Source organism: Ovis canadensis, chromosome 25 (assembly GCF_042477335.2).
Source record: "Ovis canadensis isolate MfBH-ARS-UI-01 breed Bighorn chromosome 25, ARS-UI_OviCan_v2, whole genome shotgun sequence".
NCBI classification, from domain to species: Eukaryota; Metazoa; Chordata; class Mammalia; order Artiodactyla; family Bovidae; genus Ovis; species Ovis canadensis.
In genome coordinates, this window is record NC_091269.1 from 48,755,621 (window position 1) to 48,783,515 (window position 27,895).

General features: G+C 45.3%; 1 protein-coding gene and 1 non-coding gene across 2 annotated transcripts in view; one reads left to right on the forward strand and one right to left on the reverse strand.

Annotated features, from left to right (window-relative positions):
* LRMDA (leucine rich melanocyte differentiation associated) overlaps nucleotides 1-27,895 on the forward strand; it is a 1,405,312-nt gene that overhangs the window by 41,131 nt on the left and 1,336,286 nt on the right. The window lies entirely within an intron of this gene.
* TRNAG-CCC (transfer RNA glycine (anticodon CCC)) lies at nucleotides 23,565-23,637 on the reverse strand. The gene has a single exon. It is a non-coding gene; the product is annotated as a tRNA-Gly (tRNA).

Consider the following 27,895-nt stretch of genomic DNA (forward strand, 5'->3'; position numbering starts at 1 on the left):
GGACCCACTTTCTCCTTTCCACATTTCAAGCTTGGCTGGGATCCTGGGCTGTTGCACTCCTGAGGTTGCCTGGAAAGTTGTGGGGTTTCAGTGCGTGTGTGTTTTGAGCTGGTTTATTCTGTGCTGCCCGGAGCCCTGGTTAATGATGTTGATCATGCGTCTCTGTTCTTTGTTCACCTCTTTTAACAAGACTGCTGTTTGTGCCTCTCAGGGAAAACCTAGGTGTGTTTTAAGGCTTGGGGTCAAATCTCAGCCCTGTTTTGTTTTGTTTTTTTTTCCTCGCAACTTTTAGAAACAAGATTTTTTCCCTCTACTTTTTGATACAGGATGGGGATAGCAGCCAGAGAATTTTAAAGGTTGGTAGTGCTTAAAATCTCACCTTGGTCTCACCCAAGGTTAAAATTGAGTGTTTTCAGGACATGGCGGTTCAAGTATTCAACATCAGTTGTAACCTTATCAAAGCCCTGTTAATCCCCTGAAAATGAAGCAGTTTAACAAATTAAAAATGTGTTTCAAAGCCTTTTACTTTGCTCTTCTTGAAGATTCCACTGGATATGTTCTGAATCTGATAGGAATGGGAATCAGAGGCAGCAGTTTTATTTGTATGTAGATGGTACATGTAATCATGTGTGACCTTGTATGGAATTCATTCTTTCTGTGCAGTAAGATTCTGCCTGTATTTTGGAACACCAGAATGTACTCGGACTCTGCTTAACGTGGTCATTCTTCATGTGCACTTCATTCGGAAATCAATATCTGATGTGAAATATTTATATACAAGGAATCATTTGAATTATTTAATGTTTGCCAGCATAATGGCCTTCCTGATGAAGTCTCAAATTATTTTAGTAAATGCATGGACCTTTGGAGCAGAAAAGACTTTCACAGTTAGAGGTGGGGGATGATACTTGGAATTTGAGCCTGATTTAGTTTGGTATGTGTTCAAGAGAAATTGATGATTTCTCTGTGTAGCTTTGTTTACCAAAAATAGATAATTTCCAGATATTGTATACCTCCAGAGAGAGCTGTGAGCACCTGTGAGAAGCAGTGAGGTGAGAGAGAACGGGTGAAGAAAAACCCCTTTGCTGTTGACCACTGTCTAAATGTGGCATTTGTAGTGTTGCTGCTGTCTGTAGTCTCAGCTCAGCTGCAGTTTTTATACTCCGTCTTTTCTCCTTTTCCAAACTCAGATGTAGAGCAGATGTGAGTGGAGCAAGAACATAGGATGGTGGCAAAGGAAGCCTCTTTTCATTTTTATTATTTTACAAGTAAAGTTGCCCTAATTGGAGCTAACTTTTTTTTGCCCTTGTGCTGCTAAAGAAATAACAGCACGGGGCATAGTTTAGATGAATTCTTTTCAAACAGAACACTGTTTGCAAAAGCTCCATTTTTCTAACACACTCTTAGTTTTACTGAGGCAGACTCCCATCTAGATGTTTAAACATATGAGTTTTGAGGCGCCTTGTTCCTCAGAAATTCTAATTAGTTTTTATATTTGTTCTGCAGCAGCTGTGATGATTGGATCTGCTGAAAAGCATTTTTGTGGGGTTGATGGGGCAGGAAGCAAGAGGGGATGAAGTCAAGAGCCTTTCCTGTCAGTTCGCCTTGAGAAGCTGAATGAGGGGGCACTTTGCCTGCTTGGCCGTCAGTCTTGGGGGTGCGTTGGAATTGCCTGGTGGAGTGCAAATTTTATTTCAGGGACTTATTTTTCAGAATGAATTTCTTATCCTTTCTAAGTGCATCACCGTGGTAGCTCACCTCCTCTGGATTCGAAACCTCCCAAGAGCAGGCAGTGATGAAGTCATGGAGGGTGGGCCTGGGAAGGCAGGCTGTCTTCATCGGTGCTGACAGCTGAATCGTGAGTCTGTCCTGGTGGCTCTTGCGAATTCTCCCCAAATGCCTGAGCTGAAATCATATCACAGAAAGATAACCTTCCTTCCAGTTGTAATTGGATGTAGCAAACCAGCACCCTGAATTCTGTTCTTGGAGGCTGGGCTCAGGTAGGGAAAGTCAGGCTGACCTGGGGTATAGAAAAACGGAGGCCACCAGTGACTCCTGAAGGTCATTCTGTCCAGTGTCCTGCCTCTGAGGGGCACTCATTTTTTTCCAGTCCACTAAGTGACACCCCGGAAGAATGACTGTAGAGGTAAATTTAACCATATAGTGGATGGTTTTTCTTTTTTTATAGATAAAACATGGTTTATTTTTCACTTCTCCCATATAAGTTATCAATAGCAAGATATTATCAAGATTTCCTCCAATGTTTTCTTTTTAATATAAATTTATTTTAATTGGAGGCTAATTACTTTACAATATTGTATTGGTTTTGCCATACATCAACATGAATCCGCCACGGGTGTACACGTGTTCCCCATCCTGAACCCCCCTCCCACCTCCCATACCATCCTGTATCATGCATCGAACCTGGACTGGCGATTCATTTCACAGATGATGATATACATGTTTCAGTGCCATTCTCCCAAATCATCCCACCCTCGCCCTCTCCGTGGATGGTTTTTCCTATCTTCTTCCCCTTTAGCTGGTGAGTAGAAGTCAGGCCTGGGGTACATGTTCTGGAGAATGCCAGTAGGGTTGCAGTGGCCTTTCTAGCTGCCATGTACGACTGGATTCCTCCATGGATGCACTTGAGGGCCAAGTGACTTCCAAGGTCTTTGAATGGCTCTGACGGCCATGACCTAGATGGTCATGTAGCTGAGTGGAGGTGGGGACTACTCAGGATAGCAAGGGTTCCCCAGAGCTGTCTGGAGAAGTCTGCAAGTGCTGAGGACTTGGGTCATTGTTCTTAGCAAGTCCCTTCTGTTCGTTCAGTTCAGTTCAGTTCAGTCGCTCAGTCGTGTCCGACTCTTTGCAACCCCATGAATCGCAGCACGCCAGGCCTCCCTGTCCATCACCAACTCCCGGAGTTCACTCAGACTCATGTCCATCGAGTCCGTGATGCCATCTAGCCATCTCATCCTCTGTCGTCCCCTTCTCCTCCTGCCCCCAGTCCGTCCCAGCATCAGAGTCTTTTCCAATGAGTCAACTCTTCGCATGAGGTGGTCAAAGTACTGGAGTTTCAGCTTTAGCATCAGTCCTTCCAATGAATACCCAGGACTGATCTCCTTTATAAGGGACCGGTTGGATCTCCTTGCAGACCAAGGGACTCTCAAGAGTCTTCTCCAACACCACAGTTCAAAAGCATCAATTCTTTGGCGCTCAGCCTTCTTCACAGTCCAACTCTCACATCCATACATGACCACAGGAAAAACCATAGCCTTGACTAGACGGACCTTAGTCGGCAAAGTAATGTCTCTGCTTTTGAATATGCCATCTAGGTTGGTCATAAATTTTCTTCCAAGGAGTAAGTGTCTTTTAATTTCATGGCTGCAATCACCATCTACAGTGATTTTGGAGGCCCCCAAAAATAAAGTCTGCCACTGTTTCCACTGTTTCCCCATCTATTTCCCTTAGGTCTGTAAATATTCAGGGCATACTGGGTTCCCCAGTACCTGAAACTTAGAGATGTGGTACTTCCCGTGGCAAATGCTCTCAGGTTCAGTGTGGAGAGAAGACTAATTCAGGTGTTAGAACAATGCAGGGCCACAGCCAAACCTACCAAAAACTTTGAGAACTTAAGCAGAGTTATTGCATCCACTGTTGGGAAGTTTGTTGACGGTGAGATAGAGAGCTGGTGGAGGGCAGCCCATTCCCTGGCTGAGTGGGCCCTGAGTGTCGGCCCTGACATGTGTACATGGCAGTTACCCTGTCAGGAGAGTAATGGTTAATGCAATTCTTCTAGAAGACGGCTACTGCTTCACACCTAGCGAGACCCTGAAGCTTGTCCAGAAGGGTTGGAACCAAAGCTCGAAACCTCATCTTTCAGAAATCATTATATTTATTATTGTGTTTCCATGTGTCATTGTTTATGAAGGGCTGGCACATGGGGTGCATTCTCCCCTGGGAGAGCTTGCAAGGTATTATTTCTGTGAATGCCTTGGGGCTTGTGTAGTAACTCTGCCCCCTTTCCATGGAGTGTGAGCTTTTCCAGAATGAGTTAACAGCTTCTCATTCAGGGGTGCCCAGGGCAGGGTCCTGCACATGGTAGGTGCCCCTCTATTGGAAGACGCCATCTGTCTGGGAATTCCTCACTTGTTATAGTGGATGTTTAAAAACGTGATACTAGTCTAAAAAGATAGCAATAACTACCATTCATCTATAGCTTCATCTGATTATTACCTTTTTTTAAAAAAAATCTTATTGGGGTATAGTTGCTTTACAATGTTGTATTAGTTTCTGCTATACAGCAGAGTGAATCAGTTATACATATGCATATATCCCCTCATTTTTGGATTTTCTTCCCATGTAGGTCACCAAAGGGCACTGAGCAGAGTTCCCTGTGCTGTATAATAGGTTCTGATTAGTTATCTGCTTTATAGATAGTAGTGTATACACGCCAATCCCAATCTCCCAGTTCACCCCACATCCCCTTCCTTCCTTTGGTGTCCTACGTTTGTTCTCTATGTCTGTCTCTCTTTCTACTTTACAAGTAAGTTCACCTGGTTACTTCTGGTCCTCATGGCAAGCTAGGTGTTCTTCACAGTTTAAAGTCAGGAAATGTGAGTGTGCTGAATTTAAGGGACTTTCCCCACAGTACACAGCTGGTCGGGGAGGAGCCACGGTCTAAATGCAGTTTTGTACAACCATGAAGCCTACCTCCTTGGCTCCCACATTGTATTGGATTCCATTGTGTTTCCCATAATTCCAGTCGATTGTTGTCTTTGAGATCTTTGCCTGGTGAGCCGTTGTAGGTTGGTTACTAAATGGTAGAGAAGCGGAAAATTGTCTTCCAGGCCCATGAACAGGGGACAGCTCTCCCCGTGTTCTTGCTTCAAGATTGTTGCTGGTTTTTCTTCCCAAACTTATATTTGACCTTATCATATTTCAGGGTAGGTTAAGCTTTAGGCAGTGAATCTTTACATCAAATGCTAGTATTTTAGAAGTCTAGAAAATTAGGTTGGGTTAACTTGCCCTGTTCCCTTAGGAAGATCAACACCACCAAAATAGAGCAAACTTCATTGTGTCCTAATAAGGGGGCTCTGGGGGTTGAGCCCCCATAGTTTTTGGATCCATCTCAGGTGTGAGTCTTATTGCTGCTGCTGTTCATCCAGACAACCTTTCAGGAAGCACGAGTCTGTTTTCTCCTCAGTTATAGGCAAAGCATACTGTTCACTTTTTTTCTCAGGAAACCTCTGAGTTGCACAGGAGATAGCTTATATGAATGCAAATGCTTTGTCAGTTACTAAAGACTACACAACTATGGTGCATTTTTTTCCCAGTTTTATTGACATATAATTGATATCACATCACATTAGGTGACAGCCTACAACATAATGACTTGATAAATGTGTATATTGCAAAATGATTACCACAATAAGTTAACATCATATAATGTATTGCATGACGCATTATTGTCATTGTGATTTTTAAATTTTGAATGAGAAACTTAAATTTTGCTAGTCTGAAGCTCGGAATCTTTGTTGGAGACCACAAAGTCAGGGGACTTTTGGCTGGAGCTGATTTAGTGGAAAAACAGTGAAATCATGAGACAGGATACCTAACTATTAGTCTTCACTCCATCACAGATGATCTGTGACCTACTGAGCAAATCATTTAATCTGTGTTGTGACTTTCCAGACAGGGGATAATGGTACTCACCTATCAGAGTTGTGAAGATCAAATGAAATACTGAATGTAAGAAGAGTCTTGCTCCTGTAGGTTGTGGACCAAGAGAGCAATTATCCCTGGAATTGTTAATTTCATTTTTGATACTTCTGTTTCTTCCAGCTGAATCATCTTGGAGAGTATTTTGCTTGGGTTCATGTGGCATTTGTTATTTGTGACTCTTGTACAAATCAAAAGGGCGATCGTAGTCCTATGGTGTATTTCCTTGCCAGGAGCATGTGACTATTTTCCATATCCCTGAGTTCATCCTATCTGATTTTCTTCTTTTAGTAAAAGTTTGCCGTGTCCATTATTCTCTGATCTGCATGGATCAGTTCTATTGTAACTAACAGTTTCTGTATTAGCTTTTTTTTTTTTTTCCCCCAAAAAGGGCTTCTTAGAAGCCTTGTCCCTGAAGTAATTGTAAAATTAGATGGTGCATGTTTAGATAGTGGTGAGGGAGATAAAAAGTGGAGATCTGAGATTGATCTGCTATTAAAAGAAGACTGTGCTTCCGAAGTATAAACTAGTCAGGTGATAGAGAAAGTGAGGAAATGAGGAAAGGAATATGGGCCAGCCAATCTAGAGAGCAACTGCTCTGGATTTAGCAAAGAAATTTCTGTTGGCTGTACAAAAGCATTTTTGTCAGTTTTGTCTGTAAACTGTGTCATGTTGAGCTGTCCACTGTTCAGCCATTCCTTCCTCCCACATACACAAGCACTAATGATGTAACGTCAGCTAAGTTATTTAGTGCTCACTGGTCTATCTCACTGAACCTTCCCAACTTTATGATTAAAAAAAAAGCAACTGTTTTACAAGTAAACCAAGGCTTAGACTGATCAAGTACCATATAGTAAGAGTGGAAGTGGGATTGCCCTGGACTGCCTTTGTAACAATCCTCCTCTCATCCCATGATACCTGTGCTGTGCTTCATAGACCCACACACCATGAGACAGATGGAGGTAGATTGGTTTAATCCGGTAGTTTTTAAGAATGATTTTGGATCAAACAAGGATTCTTGTTCCACAAAAATTTATATAGACTGTTATGAAGTAAAAAGGCTTTAGTATTTTTTAAAGTGAGCCAGCAGAAAGCAATGAAGCTGCTCAGATGAACCCTGGGTTTGATATTGAGCTGAGAGACAGAATGCAGTCTTATACTTTCCACAGTGTTCAGAGTATTCCTGCATTTGGTTCAGACCGTGCAGGATCGAAATACTAATTCACTCAGTAAGTAGTTGCAAATGGTAACAATTTTCTTTCCCCTTTAAATTTCACCTTGCAAATAACAGGAATTTTTTTAACTAGACAATTGTAGGAAGAAACTTGGAGATCTGTATAAAATGAGTTAATTTGTCAGCACAAGATAATATGCTGTTCTGCAGTGTGTTGAAATTTGGTATCAAACGTACTTGAGAGAACATAGCGCTCTTAAATTAGAAAAAATTGTTAAAGTAATTTAAAAGTTGAATTCAAATTAGTCATTTGAAGTAACTCAGAAGCCCCTTGTGGTACGCTAGGGTTCTGTGGAACACAGTTTGAGAACCACTGGTCTAACACTTTGTTTTAAGGTCCAGAAAGTGTAAATGGTGGGTTGGTGCTAGGGAACAGAAAATTGTGCCAAAGAAATGTTTACTTTCTAAAATTAGCTCTTACAGTTTTAGTTCTGATTATAAAGTAATTATTTTATAAAAATACAGGGAAAATATACAGAAGGAAAGTTTAAAAAGCCACAAGCTTGCAGGTGAACAATGAACCAATATTCCACTATTAACATTTGAGCATGTAAGACATTAAAAATTTTTTTTTTTTTTTTTACAAAATTGGGTTTCAGGCTGTACATACAATTGAGCGACATGAAGGTTCATCCGTGTGTAGCTTGTGGTTGGCTCACTGCATCCAGATCCCCTGCATCCTGGGCTTCCACCCGTGGCGTATTGTGTAGTGCTGAAGTTCTTGTGATTGAAAAAATACCCTAGTATAAGTGGGCTCTGTGCAGTTCCAACCTGCATTGTGCCAGGGTCAACTGTATAGACTTGTATCCTTTTTTCCTCAACATTATACCCTGTGATTCAGTTTTCTTGAATAATGTGGTTTTCCAGTGATATTTTTTCACAGATGCACTGTGATCGTGCCATTCTCTTTTTGGTTGACGTATATTCATGTATTGTTTTCTACTGTTTCATGTTAATAAATGCTGGGATGAACTGCTTTGCCTATAAATGTGTTTCATTGTCTTCACTATTTCCTTAATATAATTTCCAAAAGAATAAAATTACTGAGCTGTACTAAAGGTCATTAAAAATAAGTTCTTCCCAGAAGCTCCTATCTGGCCCTTCATCCGTCTCCCACAGGAGTGTCTGGGGTGTGTTTCTCCCTCCATGTAGGAGGTGGAGGAGACATCAGATTGGGAGGGGGGCTCAATGGGAAAGAGGAGCATCTTGACCTAAGCCTGTCCATGCTTTGTCTGCACAGGCTGAATGTTCTTTGTGTGCTTAGACTGGTTCAGATGTGAGTAACTCTGGGATCTGCCTAGTGTCTGGGAAGTCCGGCTCACCTCTGAGCCCACATGTTGTTCCTGCCCCTGCAGGGAAGCTTCGGAGGCCCCCATGGGGCAAGTCTCTTTCTCAGCTGGGTGTCAGGGGGCCCCCAGAGGTGGCCAGGCTTGTGAAGGAGGTAGAGACAGAAACCCAAACCATTTTCAGCTTTTCCTTTGCAGATTCAACCTTTTAAGCATACCTACACTTACCTGCACCGGCAATCGTTTTGCATTTTAATGACAAATCAAGTACGCTAACTTGCATTTGAAACGAAAGTGCCTTAAATGTCTCTGGCTGTCAGAATGAGATGTTAGGAGCTTGATGAAAAGCGAACAAAGAAGACAAAGTATGAAGCCTCGATACAGTGCAAAATGAAATAAAACCTTGTATGGCCTGTCAGGGGTGTCAGTTGATATTCATATCTAAAGCACATTATAGCATTACTTTGCAGCTCATAGCTTACTCATCTGTCTTTTTTAATTCATCACATTCGAGCCCACATCTTTTAAGTCTCGTGTGTCAACAATGGGAGAAATCTGTTAATTGACAAATGAGTGTCAGAAATGTGAATTGGTGCCTTTACATCAGCGGCAGGTGTAGTCCCTTTTGTTTTTTGTTGGATCTATTATTGGCATAAGCCAGTGTAAGACATCTGTCTTTGTCGGAATGAGAAATGACAGGCCTTCTTGGCTGTCATTGTCTTAGTGCGTGCTCATTCTGTGAGATACTGTATAAAGATAAAATGTCAGTTAAAAGAATATGAAAAACTATCTGGAGGAAGTCCTTAAATTACTCAGAGAGGGGATCCGGGAATTGGGACTGGAATTGAAATCCGAGTGTTTCAGTTTGTATCTATCATACCTATTTAAAAATAATATTTCCTGAGTAACAGGATGAGGTTATCAGGCATTTAGGAGGATGTTATGTTGTGCTGGTATAATTAGCTTTATCAGGTGGGGAGAAAGTCTACCTTTGCAAGATATGAATTTATTTATTATCAGGTCATCTCTCAGACAAGCACAGAATTGTCTCAATAAAAACACTCCAGGTAGGATTCTGGGCATTGATTTGCATGTGTTTTGAAATATTGAAATTGTTCCCCTCCAATTTCTTTTTCGGTTATATTCCTATCTGAGACTGATGAGAAGCATAATGAAATAAAAAGCAGCAGTTGTAGAGTGATGAGACAATTAGTGGGGAGAAAACTGTTAGTTTCACAGAGCTCCTGGTGGGTTTAGAGACGCAAGCGAGTCTGGACACCTGAGGCTGTGTTGTTAACGCAAGTTATTGCTGGTAAGAGAGGGTGAGAGGAGGTGCAAGGTCTGACAGTGGAGGAATGCTCCTGCTTGCTCTTCTGTCGGCAGGAGCTAGGGACCCCCTGGGCATTTAGGGCTGGTAAGGACAGGGTGATCTCAGCCGAGCGTGTCCTGGTTGTAGGAAGGCTGGACTCTTAAGTTTCCCAAACTTGAATGTTATGTATGTATGTATGTTTACGTGTACACAAATGTATGTGCACACAAATCCTTGAGAGTCTTGTTACAACACAGTGTCTGATTTAGTAGGTCTGGCCTTAGGCCTGAGCCTCTGCATTTCTAACAGATTCCTAGGTGACATTGAGCTGCTGTTTTGTAGACTCAGCTTGAATGTCAGAGTTCAGTTCATCTTCTCACAGACCATCTGGTGGGCTTCTGTAGACAGCGTGGAGTTCAGAGGAAAGGCAGGGCTTCAGTGCTGGGATGAACTGGACTGGTCTGAATAATTTCTACATGAAGTTCTTTTTCTGTAGAAATGTTTCAAGCCCCTTCAGAGGAGGCCCAGACTCATTGGTTTTTCTTGAGCTCTATGTGACTGAGGGACAGGGCTCTGAGGCCAAGGTACCCTGCCTTCTCTGAAGGGGTCAGCACTGTGTGTGTGTGGGCATGCTTGTGTGCACGCACTGTGCACACAGGCTCACTGTTGTGTGGTTGAGGAAGGGCATGGATTGTGTGTTGACAGAACTTGTGTGTTTTTGTGTGTACTTGTAGCGTTTTGGGGGCATGCAGCAGGCCTGAGTGTACACTTTTTGTGTGTGATATATAAACATACATGTAATTGTATGTTTACGTATCAGGCATGAACCAAACTGTGGGAGGGGATGTGTGTATGAGGGTGAGTTTTCTCTGTGGAGTGAGGGGGCTCCTTAGCTGATAACTCACTTGAGTAATCAGATCGCTGGGGTGTATGTAGGGAAAGAAATGGCAGGAGGATCCGCTGCTGGGGCTGCAGCCTGGTCCTTTGGTGGTGGTAGTCTCTGGTAAACATATTTGCCTCCCAGGTTCCTCCTGGCCCACTGCCTTGGATGCTGACTGCATTGTTTATTTTCAGATGGAATAGACTGCAGGCAAAGTCAGACAATCCTATTGGGATCTGGGGAAGTCCTCAAATTATCATTGGAGGATCAAAGAAGGGCAGATTACATAGGGCCGGAGGACCAGACACTTGCCTCCCTTTTCCTTTCATTTGAGCTGAATCATAACTCAGAGCACAAAGCTACTTCTCTTCTTTGCACGTAAACTAATAACAAACTAATGAGTAATTGGGAGGATGAAGCAGCTGTTTTTCTGAGGAACCTCAGAACCTTAGGGAAGCCAACCGTTCTTTTTCCAGTCTCTTCTCTCCTTTCCCCCAGGCCCCTGCCTTCTTCCTTTCAAATTCTATGTATTGCAGACCTTTTCCTGGCTGACCCTTAAATGCTCTGTTCTGGAGGAAATTTTAATTTTGTTTTGTTTTAAATTGAAACAAGGCTTACCTGAAGGAAGTGAGGCAAGCCAGAGAGAAAGGAAGGGAAATAACCCATCTGAATAAAAAGGCCCATAAGTTGCACCCCAACCCCCTTCACGATAAATGAGAATGTTTTTGTCACATGGAGAGAGGCCCATGTTGCTTTCCATGGAGGTGCATTAGCGAAAAAGAAGTTGCCTGAGCACAGAGAGTATATTTGTGTGTCCGTGCACATGTCTCCCTGTTTGCCTTCTAAAAATGGGCAAGGCACGCACATGGATCTTGTGTTTATCCACACACACGTCTGTGTGCGCAGACACAGGCCAGATCCGCACAGACATCTTTTTGTCTGCATGCTGGGGCACTAGGTACATAAGAAGACCGTTTTACATGCCCGCTCTTGGTTTTTCATTGCTGGTTGTCACAGAGAATCTGAAACAGACAAAAATTTATTGGGTAGTATTTAGAAACATGTCGGTGGTAACGACTGCAGCTCTGATTTCAATTAACACCCACTAAATTTAGGCTAATGCAGTGCATTTGTAGACCTGTTGAATGTGCTTGGCATCACGTTGCAAAAATCTAAAGTGGCCAGAGTTTAAAAAACATTTCAAACTGACCCCCACTCCTGTGCCTGCTCCCCTCCCCCGCCACGCAGGGCGGTGAGCTCCTCTGTGAACCAGAGAGCCTTCAAAAATCTCTTACTTTAGGTTTTTATAAAATGACCTTTCGATAGCAGAGAGCACAGTTAAAGTTTTAGCGTCCGATCTTGCTTAATGAAATACTACTTTGGAGTTCATAATTCATCATTTCTAACACCCCGCTCACCCCCTTTTCTGGCTGTTTGGGTGAAAACAGCTGGAGAAGTGCTGCATTTTATGATTAAGGCACTAAAAGATTAGCCGTAGGCACTGCCCATCTACGGGGCTACGGAGCGCAGGCTGCTGACAGCAGATCTGTTTTGAATCGGAGTCAGATTAAAGTGAGTGAAAATCATTTGGGGGCTGAGGGCTCGAAAGGTCACACGTGTAATGAATTGTGGGTGCTTGCCTGGCTTCCCAGGCGAGAACCGTGAGCAATTATTAAATGCCATTGTGCATTGAGAAGGGTTGGCTGGTGGTGACTTTGAAACTTTCCAGAAGCAAGATTGCAAAGGTAATAATAGGGCATTCGACAGGAGAGGATTTGGAGGGTGGTTACCTTGTGTATTTGGCTTCATTTGGGGAGAGGTTTTTGTTCCCCTCTCGTCTTGCTCTGAGTCTGTGGTGATGCCCCTAGCAGTTCCGGGAGGTGGGGTCCTGCTTGGGTATCTTTTTTCTTCGACTAGCTAAGTTCCTAGTTAAGCAGCTCCCTACATCTTCCAGGTGCCATGGGAACTGGTTGCTTTGCCTCAGCCCTCAACTCTTCTGTAGTCATTACCGTATCTTTATGGACAGTCTCATTTTCTTCCGTTGAAGCCGCCCCAGACTGCCTTGGCCAGCTGTGTGGGTATCAGGGACTGATAGAGAGTCCGCAGCTCTTTCCTCCTGAAGGTGAGGGCAGTTGCAGTGCTGTGTGAGGTGAGACTGGACCCTACCCGACCCCCTCCCCAGTATTTCCCATCTCAGGTGGGTGGCCAAGCTCAGGGGACAGACTCCGTAAAGGTCCCTTGTCAGAGACAAGGAATGCCCCTGACTCGTGTGGAATGAACCCTGCTCATACTGGGCCTGGATCTTTCCCACTTCCAAACCATCCCGCCCTTCGTGCCCTCTCCCGTTCTAGCATTTTGGAAACCCAGACGTAGATTTCTCTGGAAACATCTTCTCTGAAATGGAAAGCAAGGTGAAAAACCAGACAGAAAACAAAATTTAAGTGACTAGGTTTACTAGGTGACTGTTTTTTCTTTCAAAGGCTCAGTCAGTTTGTTCAGTTACTGAATGCTTTCCCTGTGCCAACTAGAAGGCTAGGCATTAAAGATATCAAGAGGACTGACAACCCTATAGAGGAGACAGATGTGGAATTGGTGATTACAACCCTCTGAAGTGATGAAATATTGAAGGCTGTGCAGGGCACTGACCATGTGGAGGAGGGGCAGTTGAGCCATCCTGGGGTTGGTGGAGGAAGAGCTCTTGGAGCGCTGTATGTCTGCGCTGTATCTGGAGAGATGAGCAGGATGAGCCATTTGGGAGGGCGAGGAAAGATATTCTTGGCAGAAGGGACAATGTAAGTGACAGCAGGGAAGGGTGGAACAGCTGGAGCTGAGGTTTGGCTCACCAAGGTTGTTGACTTCCCCACTTGCCATTTCTTGGGTGTGTGCTTGATTCTGTGAATGTGTACCGAATGCTTATGTTATACTGTGTGCTATCCTGGGTGCTTGAGCTACATGAGGGGATGAAGCAAAGACTTCTGCCTCTGTTTTTCCTTCTTTCTTTTCCCTCTAAGAGTTCCGCTACCTTTTGCCTTCTTCCTTCATTGATAGGGAAATGTGACTAGTCACGGTAATGAGAAAGAGGAGGGGGAGATAGACAGTGGCTGCTCCATCAAGTCTATAATGTGATGGGCTCCTGGAAGACATCACACCTGTGTTTGGATAAATTGTGGGGACCGGAGGCGACTCAATGCCAGCCATCAAGATTGCAGGTTCGTTACCTCCGTGGCTTTGATATGGCTGTCTGGTACCTCCCGGTGTCTGCTGTCCTTACCAAGGTGCCTGCCACTTACTCATCCTTAGGTACAGATAGCTGATAGCTGTGTGAAAAATCCCCAGGGAATATCACATGGTACCTGTGATGAATCCTAATGGATCAAGGAGTAACTGTAGAGTGTCAGGCGTGTTGGACCAAGATGAGGATTTGTTTTTTAGGAAGGGATGGGAAGGTGCTTGGGCATTCATAATAGCCCCAGAGAACTACATAGATGGTTGTTGCTTTCCATCACACATAAATCCCATTTTTCCTAGTTGTCTTTAGGTAATTAGTTTTAGGGCAGAGATGGAGAGACAATTTATTGGCTGTGGCTCAAAGATGTAAATAAAGACCCGTAGGAATCCAGCACCACCTTCGTTACTGTGTGATCATTACACATAGGTGATAAGACAGCCTTGGTCTCTATCCACAGAGATCCTTCTGGAAGGAAGTCTTCCAGTAGGTAGATGAGCTTCAAAAGACACCCACTGTGACCAAATACACACCTGAACTAGCGGGAGACTCTCCCCTGCCATGGCCCGATAAATTCTGTGGCTTTGAGTTGGGTTGAATGTTCCTTTTGCTTATGAGGTTATGTGGTTAAAGTGATAATTATTTCTTTTTGGTCCAGTGAACTTGGAGGAAAAGAAAGTTCTCCTCCTGTGGGTGAAGGCTTTCACAGAAGGTATTTGGGGGAATGTTGGGCCTGGGGTTTGGGAGCGGGTAGGGAGGATGAATGCCAAGCCCCAACAGGGGTGGGGTGGGGTGGGTAGGTAGGGCCCAGCCTGCATTATCGGTCTGTGGCGCCCATCCAGCCTGTGGCCTCTCACACACAAAGCCTTGGTTCTGATTAATGGCATCCGTGTCTGGGAGGCATGGATTGTATTAGACCTTGTTTAAAAGTGCTCTCTATACATTCACTTCCCCTGGAAGTGCACCAAAATAGGATGAGAGGGGAAAAAAAAAAGGGAGCAAGAGAAAGAGCCTGCGTTTGGAAAGGGTAGAAAGGAAAGCTTTTTTCATAAATGCTTTCTGTGACTTTTTGTACTCTTCAAGGCTTTATCTCTACAGGGCTCCTACGGGAGAGCAAGGGGAAAAAGTGAAGACAGACGTCTTGGGAAAGAAAACACGTTTCCCTGCCAAAACTGGGAGATGGTGCTGGCTCTCTGGGCTTTTTAGAAACTCCAAGAAATCTGCTGACATTTTAAAGGGGTAGGGGGAAGAGAGAGATGATTTATGATGACATCACATGTTGCCCAAGCAGATCCTGCAAGAGGAAAATGGCTTTTATAGAAAGCATGTTGCAATAAAGAAACCGTGAGTCACTGGGGGAGCATCATCAATTGAAATGCCTTCAGTTATTTGCCTTAACTCTCCCGCTACCCCCACCGCCACCCCAACCAAAGACCTTGGCAGCTCTTAGGGCCTTGCTGGAAATAGGTTGAGAGAGCCTGAACCCAGAGTGCCTGCTGCCTTCTGTCTCCCCAGCTTTCCTTTCTGATGACTCTGATTATGTCTGGCCTTGTTCTTAGCTCCCTGTAGGGTAATATGGGTGTGCAAATGTTGAACCGATTGCCTGTGTGTGATGGGGGTGTGCTGACCCCATGTGTCAAGTGGTGGGTCATGCAGGAGGATGGTGGGGTGAGAGGAGCCAGTGACTGTCTCTTTTTAGGAGTAGCAGAACGATGCTGGACTTCTGTGGATGGATGAGGGTTGTCTCCATGCTTGTTCGAGGGAAGACCCTGGACACGGGCACTGGAGTGAGGGATCCAGCCTTGGGGGCCTGGGAATCATGGTAACGGCACTTGCACCCTCAGGCAAGGTTTGCAACCTGAGGGTTGTGTTGTGTGCTATGGCTGGTCACCTACAGGGCTCCTATCCTGGACCTTGGCAACATGCCAGAGTCCAAAAGACTTGTAGTCACTGCCCCCCAACCCCCTAACTCCTGGTTCTTCAATACACTTCTCCTAGAAAATGATGGGCATTTTCTTTCAGTTCCCTCAAGATGCCAGTACTGTCTTCCTTCCTTTTTTTTTTTTCTTTTTTTAATTATTATTTTTATTCATTTGATTGTACCAGGTCTTAGTTGTGGCATGCAGGATCCTTCGTTGCAGCTTTTAGTTGTGGAGTTCTTAGTTGTGGCATGCAAACTCTTAGCTGTGGCACGGGGGGTCTAGTTCCCTGACCAGGGGTTGAACTCGGGGCCCCTGCATTGGAAATGCAGAGTCTTAACCAGTGGACCACCAGAGAAGTCCCTCCTGCCTTCCCTTTACCACCGTCAAAACCTTCTGAAGACGAGGTTGGGAACCTTTTCATATTAAGGGCTGTTTGACAGAATGGGTTCTACTGCCATGCATTTATTTGCATTTTAGTGAACATCAAAAGCTAAAGCTGAGGGGCAGAAATGATCTTGAAGAGATTCCAGCCTTCAGGAAGACGAGTTGGGGGAGTCCTTTGAGATGTCAGAGGTGGTGGCGGGTAGAGCAGTAGTTGGCTAGGCTGGCTGTGGTGTGGATAGTGTCCTTCCTCCCCTTGAATAGTCTGCCTCCAGAGCACATGACGTTGGGGAAATCCTTCCCAGGGGAAGGAGCAATCACTGCCTGGTGATGGTGAGGAGACTGGCAGGTCCAGGTCAGGCCCTGCCCTGCTTTTCCACACCAGGAGAGGATTCAGTCCAGGCCTGGGGGTATCTCTGAAGCCTGAGGTCTTCCCTGCTGAGCCACCAGCGCTGGCCCAGTGCACATCAGTGGTACAAAGATGCTGCTTTTCTCCTGAGTAGGCTGGGTTGGTTTGTGATCCCAGACATGCTTTCTGCCTTGAGCAGTGAAGTTGGCCCCATAGAGGAGAAGTGGCCCGATCATGATCTTGTTCTTAGTGTCTGCTGGAGATGGGCATTTCCTAACTGTCTTTTTAACAACTGCTGATAGTGGTGGTAACAAATGATCCATCGTCCCATTTCCTTCCTCCTGCCTTTATTGAGGTCTGGGGAAACAGCAGTAAGCCAAGACACAGTCTCCACCTTCAAGAAGCTCATCTTAAGTCTTGAGGGTACTTTATTTCCTTCTGTTAAAGGTACCTAATTTCATCCAGAGACTTATAGTTCACCCTGCATACGTGGTGGGGGTTGGTGGGGAGTTGAACTTCCACTGTGTGCTAGGCATTTGAAAAAGTTTAGCTACCCTGTAAGGTCATTTTTATTATCTCCCTTTTATCTTAAGTAAAAATAAAAACAGGTAAAACCTGCTTATGGTCTCACAGCTCCTAAGTCGCAGTCAGTGCTACAACTGGGTAATGTGTGTCCCAAGCATGTGGTCCCTCTCACACCCAGCTCTAGATAATGGTACACATATTGCTTTGGGGTCTGCTGTTTTTCACTTAACATGTCAAAAGCATTTTTCCTGTGTTTCTATAGTATTCGTGATAATCTTTTAAAATGACTACATGATTTTTCTCCCCATGGTGATGTGCTCTAATATAAACCAGTTCCTGGAATATTGAATGTTTATTTCTAATTTCTTTGATGTTGGAAATTGATTGGGGAGTCCTGAGATTGCCCCTGTCCACCCTTGGTTCCCCCAAAGGAGCAATAGGGATGGCATAGATGGAGCCTTGGGGTGGGGATCTTCCCACAGGCTTGTTTGGGAGCCTCTTGCCCTCCCACTAGCGAAGCTGTGTGGCAAGAGAACTTGGCTTCTTGTCCTGGATGCTCTGGCTTCTGGCTCAAGCCAGACTTCCTCGCTGGGCCTTTCAGAGATCCCTAACTTCACCCTTTTCCCCTGGAAGATCCAAGACCATCCTGCCAATTTGGTTCCCTCTCTCACACCCACTTGCCCACCTTATTCCCTAGGTTCAGATCTATTCTCTTTACCAAGAATGCTCCCTGCCTCCTCCTTCCCTGAGTCTTCTCTACGCAGCTCTGTTCAGCCTTTAGCCCTCAGCTCAACATCTATAGCCTCTAGCTGGCCCCTCTGACAAAGTTGATTTTACTTCAAATCAAACTTTCTGCAACTCCACCCTTTCCAACGTGACACCAAATTATATGCTGTCACATGAATTCCTGTCTCCTCAAAACTGGGTAAAGAAGGAGGCAAGTGGGTCTCATATTCATGTTCCTGAATTCCTTCTACTCTTGTCTCACTTAATCCTTCTAAGAGCAGTGTGAGGTGGGATTTGCTATCCCCACTTCACAGTGAGGATAGATTAACATTGTCCCAGGCAGGGTGAGAGAAAATGAATGTCCTGTAAGTGACGCAATTCCCGGATAGCAAGAGACCATTTCTTTAACTTCATCTTCCTCCCCCTTAGTCATCAGCATGCAGTGCAAGACACATAGTGGGTGCTCGTTAAGTGCCTGGTGAGTTGAATTGTTGGACAGTTTCCTTTGTGGGGATGAAAATTCCTACCATGCACTGCTGAATCAGGAGGGAAAAACTGAGTCAGCTGTGCATGTGGCGTGTGCTTTTAATTTCAAACAGGGATCTCTGCAGTTTGGCAAGGGTCAGGCATTGACAAGAGGTGCGGAGGAGGGAAAAAACATCTTGAAGCTGCCTTCTGCCCTGAGTGAGAGCAAAGCCCCACATCTGTTCCTTGTCTGGGCCCCAGTTCCCCTCTCTAGCTGAGGTCCTAACAGTAGGCAGGGGGAGTGGGTGTGGCTAGACGTGAGTTGAATGATTTGAGCCGGGGCATTGAGGGCTCGGGGGATGTGATCTGCCATGAGGGTTGAGTGTCAGGTTGGGTGTACCCAGCATGGGGTTTGGTCTGTGTGATAATTTTAGGGTTTGTACCTTCTGTTCCCCATGGTGGACCAAAGGGGAGCTTTTTGACCATCACACATTTTGGGAAGGTTTGGAAGTGCTACAGGTCTTTCCTCTTGGCTATGACTTTGTTCTTCAATGTAAAACCGCATGAGAGGACCCAATGAGGGGTGTATACCAAGTGGGGGGGCTATACAAATGGTACACACCAAAATGGAGGTCAGCTGGGGTGAATGTCAAGGTGAGGGGAACCAGGATTGTACACCAAAGGGGGGCCAACGTGAAGCTTTTTTGCTGGGACCAGGATAACATGCTGTGATGGAATTACAGAGGATGGCTGCAGAGGCTGCCAGTGCTGTGCCTTGGGAGCAGGCAGTGCTAGAGAGCTGAAGGAGTCATAGCGAGGGGCATTCTATAAAGAGATGACAGGCAGGGTGTGTTTGGAAGTGCCAAGTATCCAAGGTTAAATGCTTTCTTGGTGTCAGGATTTCTCAGAGCCTTCCATGCCAGTCTTGTATTGGAATCTCTAGGCTGTGGATGAGCAGGCTGCCCTTGAAGGTGAAGTTACAAAGAGGTTGGGTTCAAATCTCAGCCCTGCTTTGGCTTCTGTGACATTGAGTAAACTGTTCATCATTCTGTGGCTCTGATGCTTCATTTGTGGAAGGCTGGTTATAGGATTAAATGGGATGATGCTTGCGACTTAGTTTAGCATAGTGTCTGGCTTATGGTAATTCCTTGGTAAGTCTTGGCAACTGGTAGTGTAATTGTGTCTTCATGGTTGGTCATTATCTCACCAATGACCAAGGAGAATTTTCCCCTAGAGCAGTGGTTCTCAATCTGCATTCCTGGACCATCAGCACCATCTGGGAGTTCATTAGAAGGGCAGATTCTTGGGCTGTACCCCACTGAGTTTCAGATTCAGTATGTCTGGGTGATGCTGATGCTCCTGGTCTGGAGACCACACTGAAGAACATCCCTTAGCACTTGTGTCCCATGTGATAGACTTTAGGATGTACAGTTACGTTGCCTGCTGCTTCCGCTGTGCTGCCATCTCTCCTGGATGGTTAGATGATGAACTCTTTTTTGAAATTAAGGATTTTTGTGATCAAAGCAGGAAAAACGGATGGCAGGATGAAGCCTTATTTAGAGGGAGTAAGGCAGTGACTGTTTTTGCTTTTAAAGCTGGCCTTGCTTGGCTGTGGAACAGACTTACCACTATAGCAGAGACCCTCTATCAGGTAAGCATGGCACAAGGGCAGTTTGCCTTAGACCTTTTTGGAGGGTATGCAGAGTGGGACATATCCCAAGGCCCTCAGTGTGCCACTATTTCACTTTGTAAGGCATCTTATTTTCTGGGAGGCTGCTCCCTTCAATTGGATTGCAAGACCCCTCTATATATGTGAGTATGTGTGACACAGTACTCAATTCATTTGATAAACGTGGTCTTGAGAAATGGCCCTGAGTGTATGTCCTGGTGTCATTTCCTATAAGAAATTGTTTCCGATTGTCTGTCGTTGCCCATGTGTGTCTCACTACAGGACAGATGTTGCTTCACAGTGCTGTCTGCCAACCAGACTTGTGCTCACTGAGTGTGGAAACTCATTCCTTTATCCCTAGCACAGCACCTGGCACACAGTTGTGTTCAAAAATCTCTCTTAAGAGGCCATAAAAGTCCTCTGGGGATATCAGAGTAAGATCCCCATGTGTTTGATGGAGTCCTTGATGCCTAAAGCTCAGCTTCTCTGTACATTGGAGCCAAATCAAATCTTGGAGACAGAATTTGGGTGAAGTAGAAAAGGATAGCTTTATTATTACTATGCTAGGCAAAGGGGGACCCAGTGGCCTTCTGCCTCAAAACTATGTGTCCCTGCTTAGAGAGGATAGTGAGAAGTTTTATGGTAATGGTTCAAAGAGGGAGTGATCAGCTTGTGGACATTCATCTGATGGATTGGTGGACGGGTAAGTAGGAGTCAGCATTATCAACCTTCAGATTCCAACTGGCCCAGGGTCTACATACTTGTGGGCAGCATACCATTGTTCACAAATAACTTCTTCCACCTGGAGTGAGGTTTCAGTACGTGTGAAACAGCTTAAAGATATTGCTGTGTGTACCCTTTGATGGGGAAATCGGGACCTTGCCCCGAGGCTGCACTGTTGGTTCTCTTGACTGTTTAGTTCTCCCTGGTCTTGCATCTACTCCCTAATTAGCAACTGCTTAAATCTGCCCATTGGAACTCAGGGAGGGTCCTGAAGGCTAAATGAAGGCTATTTCCTATAATCAGTGAAATGGGGGACATGGAAGAGCTTTGTGCTCAGGAACCCCAAAGCGCCCTGCTCTATATTATCCTCGGACAGAAAGTGACCTCATGGGAGGGTGAAGTGGGCAGTTCTGGTTTGGTGCCTAGAGGGTGTGGGCCTGAAGATCCAGGAGGCTGTGCCTCTTAGGTTTTTAAATTCTGATCCTAAATGCTGTATTTTTGTGTTTTCTGGGGAGTTGATCCTCCTGCCTGCTTCAAGTGGTCTGGGAATGACCACAGAGTGGTGGGTAGTCTGACCACTGTCTGTGGGGGCCAAGGCCTAGAGGGAAACGGGAGGACCCTGGAGCCTTGGTGAATTGGCCTAATGAGAGAATAGGGGCCCTTCTGGGGTAAGCCGGGTCTTCTCTGTCTTCCAGTTTCCCTAAACAGTATAAATTTTGAGAACCTGGGACTGCTTCTGAGAGAGAATTGGATCACCAAGTCCTGGTCACTAGGCAAGTAAGGTAGTCTTTTTCCTAACGAAACAGGCAAAGAGCTGATCATAGAAGCCCATTGTTTCAGGTAATTCATGGTTTGGTATCTGGGCTCCTTTGAAGTAAAAAGAATCCAAAATATAAACCTTTCTTCTCATAATAGAATCCGCTTGTGTTATTTAAATCCCAGGGTTTTACATTACAATAGTCACCCATCAGGCTTGGAGAGAAATGGAACTTTCTTTGACAATACGGTGTGTGGTGTTCTTGCTGGCTTAAAATTAAACCTAATCGGGAGGTGTCACTGAAGGCTGTGCTGAGTAAATGATGGAGCATGAAATAAAATGATTTATACAACTTTCTTTTCCAATAGGCAGTGCTTTTTAATGTTTTTCTCCTTCTGAAAGAAGGGGTGGGTGTTGAAAGTGATTTTTGATGATGTTTTTCTTAAGTGGTCCAAGACCACAGCATTCTGAGAACTGCCCACCCCCACCCTGCTGCTTTCCCACGTGGTTGACTCTGGCTTGAACTTTCCCAATTTGCAAGCATTAGAATGTTCTGACAACCACAGAATTCTCAAATCTGGCCCATCACAATGGAAATAGGAGCCCAGCCTTTTGGGAATTACTGGGGATCTGAATTTAAAGTGGTGTGAGTCAAGGCTTGTTCCTGCTTATTGGGTTTATGTTTCAAGACCATTGTGTTAGGGTTGAGTTGACTGGTTGTGATGTCCTCATGATAGATAAATTAAAAAAAAAAATCACTGCTTGTGAATGTGGTCCCCAGATAGGAATAGATGTGTTTGCACATGTGTGGACCCAAGCTCAGTGAGGGGATGTGTCGTTAGTGCAGGGCGAGGGTGAGGGGTAGAACGTGCTCTACCTTCCTACCTAAATATGTGCAAATTCAGCTCATCCAAAACGGATGGCATCCGCCTCCTTCCCACGTTTGTTCTTGTCTCCTTTATCTCAGTTACTGGTGGGTCCTCCCAGTATCCCGGGTTCAACTCTCAGTTCATATTCCCAAACCTTTAAAGAATTGCTGAAGCATCTCATTTGCTCTGCGGCCCACATTTCTCCTGCCCTCCAGATCTTGTCGACAGAGCAGGAATGGTCTGGAGGCACCATCTGATCAAAGTCTTTCACTGCTTGAAATCCAGGCCAGCTTCCCATCCAACAAGGGGCTTTCCTAGCTTCGTTGCTCTTTATCTAAGTTCTGGCCAGGGACCTGACCACTTCGTGTTTTCCTGGTTCTTGGTCTTTGTGTTGTCCTCTGTATTAGTCTGTCCTGGCTGCTGTAACGGAATACCACAAACTGAGTGGCTTTTGCAACTGATTTATCTTCTTACAGTTCTGGAGGCTAGAAGTCCAGAGGCGAGGTGTTGGCAGGGTTGATTTCTCCTGAGGCTCTTTGACTGCTTTCTCTTTGTGTCTGTACGTGGTCTTCTATCTGTTTGTGTCTGTGTCCTCTTTATCGGAGGATGCCAATCATGTAGGATGAGGGTCTATCCTAAAGACCTCATTTTAACTTAAAGACCTTTAGTTAAGGGTCTTAAAGACCCCATCTCCAAATACAGTCCCATTCTGAAGTATTATACCAGGAGGTGTTTAGGATCTCAACATAGGGATTTTGGGGACCACAACTCAGCCCACAGTACCACTGTCCCGGGAAAGCAGTTTCCTCTATCTATCAAACACCTACATTTTCAAGACTTATAATTTGAGTGTCTCATCTCCACAAAGTTCTCCCTAACTCTGTGCATCATGGCTCTGCTACTTCACATGTCTCCAGGAGCCTCCCGCTTGAGCCAAGGCTTCGCACGTAGAGGCTGGCATGATGGCTGGATTTCTGCATTCTCCTCTTGGGGACATGAGGCCTGTGTAACTCCTGGGGTCTTGCTGTCCCCGCTGCAAGTGGTCCCTTCTGATGGAGCAGTGCCCGGCGTGTATTGCATGTAGCTACGTGTATAATTCATAAGAGAGGACTCATGTCATCCAGGGCGTGCTGCTCATTTGCAAGAATTACGAGCTTTGACAGAAGTCCCTGTCGTGCAGGCCTCCTTGTCACATTGGTGGTAATTACTATTCCTTTTCTAATTACTTATCTTACCCACAATGGCCCCTTTCCGCTGCTGCAGAGGAGCCGCCCCTGTCCTCTCACGCAGAGGGAAGCTGGGTTACTGCCATCACTCTCCCGAGGCCTTCTTTCCCTTTTCTCCTGTTTGTCTCCCTTTCCCCTTTCTCTGGTTTTTGAACCATGCCCCCTTTAAGAAGCCAATTGATTTCTTTTTTTTTTTTTAAAAAAAAAAAAAACCCTCGACTTATTTATTTGGCTATGCTGAGTCTTAGTTGTGGCACGCAGGATCGTCAGTCTTCGTTGAGGGATATAGGACCCAGTTCCCCAAGCAGGGGTCGAACCTGCACCCCCTGCATTGGGAGTGCAGAGCCTCAGCCACTGGGCCACCGGGGAGGTCCCACCCCTTTGATTTTTAGAGCATTGTTCTGAAGGGCCAGACGACAGCACAGTTGGTCCTTCAGCCTCAGCATGCTGCACCTCCCTCAGAGCTGCCTGCCTTCACCTTGGGGAAGGCAGCCTCTCCCATGACAGCCTGCCCCGAGTCAGGTGGAGAAAAATAGAAAAGGGAACATCATATTTAAAGAATCTGAATGTGCTGAGTGGATGCTTTGGAAACCAAACCTCAGGCAAAAGGTCCTTGGTTCAGGCTTGTGACTGATGTGGCTTTGTGTGCTGTTAACAACCAGTAGATTGAAGACCCAACCAGGCTGTATTTTTGCCTGTCACCAGAGGATCTCCAACCCTTTAACTGTTTTAGTTTTAATATCTGATTTTACTTGGGTTCCCTTCTAGAGTTGCTTTTCTTTGTCCCTTATCTTGTTGTTGTTGTTCAGTCACAAAGTAGTGTCCGACTCTTTTGCAACCCCGTGCAGTCTAGCCTGCCAGGATTTCCCAGGCAAGCATACTGCAGTGGGTTACCATTTCTTCCTCCAGGGCATCTTCTCGACACAGGGATCAAACCTGTGTCTCCTGCAATAGCAGGCAGATTCTTTACCCTTATCACGTTACTGGACTGAATTAAGGAAGGTTTCTGTTTCAACTGCGATACTTAGCATTTTACATTCAAATGGCTGTAATACCTTTGGAGGGACCTGACTGATTTTGATGAAATCCTATCCATTATGAAAGGTGTTAACGTACACGTCAGGTTTTATTTAAATGTAGTCTGTGCCCTTGAAACAAAATGACAGAAGTGTCCAAAAGACCATTTCTTTTTTCAGTAATGTATATGAGTTTCAGTGGAAATTGGTGCATTTTTATAAGGTATGGAGATCCTGTCCTGCCAGCATGGATTTCTGTGTAAAAGGAAGCTGTTGCTGTGTGCCCAGTGTTGGGTAAAAGAGATACAGGGCTGTTGGGCTTCAGTGACTGACTTCAGCCCTCCTTCTGATCATTGCAGTCCTCCACTGTTGACCTCACTACCCCCGCCTCCTCCTATGCATGTCTCCTGTGTCCCCCTGAAGCTTGTACATATTTTCATATCTAGGCCTTCACCTTCAGCTTCTTTTCTGGCTTCTTTTGCGTCTCTCTTTGGTTGCATGCCTTCAGGGACCTCCTTCCAGGCATTTCTGGTTTACTTGAGTCCTGAGGGCTGCTTCCTGCAACAGATTGAGCTCTTACTGAGTCCTTAAGTGCTTGAAACTTACATTTTAGTTGGGGCAGGGGATGGAGGGTATGGCCAATTAAAGAGTTAACTGATGCCACCATGGGGAATGCTTAGGTCCCTCTGAGGACATCTAAAAGCATTCCACCTTGGGAGGAGGGGAGAGTATCAGGAAAGGCACGCTGAAGGAGGTATTATCTAGGTGAACTTGAAGAATCCACTCATTCATTCATTTGCTTTATGGAACCCTTAATGGGAGTAGGCGCTGTGCTGATGGTTGGCAAACAGCAGTGAATGAAGCAGGCAGAGGCCTTATCCTCATGAAGCTTATGTTTTAATGAGTCGAGAAGCCAAGTAAGGTGCTGTTGGGAAGTGGAGGGTATTTTAGGCAGAGGGAACAGCATGGACCATGTCTAAATCCCAGGATAAATGAGTGTATTCAAGGAAGGCAGGGGCCAGATCACAAAGGGGTCTGTGAACTCTGGAGTTTGAGCTTTGTTCTGAGGATGAGGGATTGCCGCTGAATGGTTTTAGGTAGGAGAGTTGCAAGGTCATGCTTGCATTTTATTTAACTGTAGTCTTTCTGATCATTATTATTATTTTTTTACCGGCTGCCTTGGGTCTTCTTTGCTGTGTGCAGGCTTTTGTCTAGTTACAGTGAGCAGGGGGCTACTCTTTGTTGCAGTGTGTGGGCTGCTCACTGAGGTGGCTTCTCTTGCTGCAGAGCTTGGGTGCTAGGGCGCCGCTGGCTTAGTAACTGTGACTTGCGGGCTCTAGAGAGTAGACTCAGTACTTGTGGTGCACAGGCTTAGTTGCTTTGGAGTAGCTGGGATCTTCCTAGTCCAGGGATCAAACTGGTGTCCCCTGCATTGGTAGGTGGATTTCTAACTTCTGTACCACCAGGGAAATCCCATGATTTTAGAAAGACCGCTTTCATTGTCCTAGAGAGAGTAGGCTGGAGGTACAGTTTAGGAGATGAATTAGAAGGCTGTGCGACTTGCCTTGGGGCAGCGATAGTTTGAAAGGCAAATAGATGCATCTGAGAGACTTGGGGAGGCTGTTTTTGACAGTATTTGAGTGGATGTGGAGGGTTGAGGCCTGGGAGACATGTAACTCACTGTGGGGTTTATTGATGGAATAATTGGGTAGATGGTGGTGGCAGTCTTGGAGATGGGGAAGTTGGAGGGGAACAGGGTTTTCAGGGTGGAGGAGATGAAGGGGAGAAGAAATTGGGACACATGGAGCTTGAGATGCCTATGGAGACATCCAGGTCCAAGTGTCCGGGAGGCAGCTGAATACACAGATCTGGAGTTGAGAGCACAGTCTGGGTGGGAGGCTCATAGAACAATTGAAATAGGAGGGAGTGGCCAGCAGGGTCAAATGCTGCAGAGGAAAAGTTGAATGAGGCTTTGAAATAGTCATCGGGCTTAGCCATAGAGAGGTAGTTAGTGACCTGGCAGGGGTGATTTGAGAGAATAGTAGGCTTTTCCGTCCACATGATGTCGTTTGAGCACTTCCCAGTCTCTGTGTCTCCATCAGCACCATGCTAGTTCTAGGCATGTTTGTATCTTTCCTATGCTTTTGCCGTAGTCTCCTGATTGTTCCACCAAAATAGTCTCTATGCTGCAGAGAGAGAGTGATCTTGTAAAGACGAAAATCTGATTATGCCACTTCCTTGCTTAACATCTTTTAATGGTTTTATGCTGTAAGGATAAAGGCAAATCCCTTGCTGAGCAGCACAGGCCTCCCGCCTCCCTGGCACCTCATCCTGTGTCCCTCCCTCTCTTCTTGGGCAAAGCGGTTCCCTAAGCGCCTTGAGTGGTGTCTTCTCTGGCCATCAGGACTCTGCACACGCGCGTTCTCTTGACTTGGAAGTCTCACTTCCCCTTCACCTAGTTCATTTCTACTTGCGGATTTCGGTTCCCTCTGCACTTTCTTCGAGGAGTCTCCTCTGACCTCCTCACAGGGTCAAATCTCTCTTTTGGGTGTTGTCATAGCATCTGCCTTTCTTGGAATGTGGTGACAAGTTGCATTATGTTCCCAGTTCTTGCCCTCCCTATGTCCATGCTCTTTGGTATGTGGTTTTGCAATTTTTCCCCCAAGTGTGTTCCCCTGACGCATTGAACTTGGGTGTGGCCGTGTGTTACATAGGTGGAGTGAGAGTGTGCCTTAGAAGGCATTGCACATTCTGTCTACATCTCTTGAGCTTTCACCATTGCCCATCCTGAGACTGAGCTTCACAATGTGGAGTGGACCTGAACCTGTTCAGTAGTCTGCAACCTGGAGTCTAGCCTAGCCTAGCTAACTTACACTAGATTTGCAGATAGATGAGAAGAAATGTGTTTTGGGGTAGTTTGTTAGGCAGACTTATCTTGGTGATAGATGACTGATAAGATAGCAAGCACAGTTGCAATTATATATCTGTATATGCATATATGATGTTTATATCTGTTTTCCCAGCTGAACCCTAGGTTTAGTAACAGGGCAAATATTGGGTCTATTACTGTGTACTGTCTTTCCCAGCAATCCTGCATGGTGCCTGACACATGGTATGTACCCAACACATATTTGTTAAGTGATTAAAAATCTGTTCAACTCAAATATGTGGTTTATGTCTTTATCTTCCATGATGATCTTAAGAGTTTATTGGTTCTGGCTAAATTGGCCCACTGCCAAAGGTATCAGGATACATTTTTATATTCAGTTATAGTGTTTTGCTAACTTGAAACAAAATGACATCTTTTAGAAATATATGCTTCCTGTAATTAAAAAAAAAAAGTATAATGTTGGCTTAAGAGGTTATAGCGTGGGACTTTCCTGGTGGCTCAGAGGTAAAGAATCTGCTTGCCAGGGCAGGAGACATAGGTTCGATCCCTGATCCAGGAAGATCCTACATGCCTTCGAACAACCAAGCCTTTGTACCACAACTGCTGAGCCTGTACCTTGGAGCCCGGGAGCTGCAACTGCTGAAGCCCGCACAGCCTGGAGCCTGTGCTCTGCAACAAATGAAGCCACTGCAATGAGAAGCCTGCACACTGCAAGTAGAAA